The 1,808-nt window shown below is 34.4% G+C and overlaps 1 pseudogene; it reads left to right on the plus strand.

Annotated features, from left to right (window-relative positions):
- Positions 238 to 1,543, plus strand: LOC107647004 (annotated as a pseudogene).

Raw genomic sequence — 1,808 nt, forward strand, 5'->3', positions numbered from 1 at the left:
ACAATGGGGTAAACTCCGAATTATGTGCTTATGTATGGATTCCAGTGCTTGTTAGTCCTTACATTTGGAAGTCTTAGAAATTAGGAATTCCATTCGGATGATATTACAGAAGACTCTTTATAAGTTTTCACCTTGAAGGCAGCTTTCTCTTTTCTTTTCTTGGGTTATTTGCACCTTGAGCCTAGCCGTGACTCTAGATTTGGAGGCTTAGTTTTAATTATGGATTGGAAGTAGGAATAGTTTGTAGCACATATTCTTTCTAGCTCTGAAATACCGAACATCTAGCCAATTGAAGGTTATTATTGAGTCTTAAATTTAAAAATGCTTTAAGCTGAAACAAAATTCTCCTTAATGTTGTTAACATAGTATATCACAGATCCTTTTCTATCTAAATGTTCCAATTCAAAATGCAGGTGTTGCAATGGAACTGGAGGATTCTTTGTTTCCGTTGCTGAGAGAGGCGAGTATTGGTATTGATCCTTATGAGGTGTTCCAAGATGCAGAATGGGCATTGCTAATTGGTGCAAAGCCTCGAGGTCTCGAAATGGAGCGTGCTGACTTGTTAGACATAAATGGGCAAATTTTTTCCAAACAGGTTAAAAATGGTTGAAAATCTAGGCCTTATTCATTGCTTTATGCCAAAATATAGTTCAAGATACCAAGATTATCGTGTATTCTACAAGGAAGGGCACTAAATGCTGTGGCATCTCGCAATGTCAAAGTTATAGTTGTGGGAAACCCTTGTAATACAAAGTAAGCTCCTTTGTTTCATTGATAAAATTGTTGTTGCATAGTATGCTTGATTTTACGAATTTACCTCCTTTTTCAATGCAGTGCATTAATATGCATGAAAAATGCTCCTAACATTCCTGCAAAAAATTTCCATGCCTTAACTCGCTTAGATGAGAACAGAGCTAAATGTCAGGTAAACAAAAGTTATAAACATTATTAGGGGCTTTTTTATTTTATTTCTTTCAAAAAATGATTTACAGTAGAAAAATTAATATTTTTGCATTGTTTCAAATAAATGCACAGCTGGCCCTCAAGGCAGGTGTTTTCTATGATAAAGTGTCAAATGTGACAATCTGGGGTAACCACTCAACTACTCAGGTATTTGAATGATATATTGGAATGTTGTGCATGAACTGAGTATCTTTAATTCTCCTTTATGATGAGATGTTAAACTATTAACAGGTCCCCAACTTCTTAAATGCCAAAATTGATGGTTTGCCCGTCATAGATGTGATTAAGGATCGTAAATGATTGGAAGAAGAGTTCACTGAAAAGGTTCAAAAGGTAAAACTTGTAACTAGCATTTGTAGTTAACTATGTAGAATAGAAGATATAATTTCTTCAAGCTAAAGCTGATAGGGATATGTTTGGTTGGCAGAGAGGTGGTGTGCTTATTCAGAAATGGGGAAGATCGTCTGTTGCATCAACTGCTATCTCAATCGTTGATGCCATACAATCTTTAATCACTCCTACTCCCATTGGGTCATTTATACCGCCTTTACTAATGCACATTTAGCTAGATAACCATATCTTATGCTTACAATGTGTTCAATGCGTTGAAGCTGTTGCTGGGAGAAAAAGTAACTTGCTTTTTTTTTCCTCAAAAGTTCTGGTGGTATATAAATGACTGAAATTATGTGTGGTTGATGAGCGGATAATTTATATGCTTTTTGGTATTGTTTTTAGGTAGTTTTTAGTATGTTTTAGTTACTTTTATTATATTTTTATTAGTTTTTATGAAAAAATTACATTTCTGGACTTTACTATGATTTTGTGTATTTTTCTGTAATTTCAGG

This window comes from Arachis ipaensis, chromosome B06, assembly GCF_000816755.2.
Source record: "Arachis ipaensis cultivar K30076 chromosome B06, Araip1.1, whole genome shotgun sequence".
Taxonomy (NCBI): domain Eukaryota; kingdom Viridiplantae; phylum Streptophyta; class Magnoliopsida; order Fabales; family Fabaceae; genus Arachis; species Arachis ipaensis.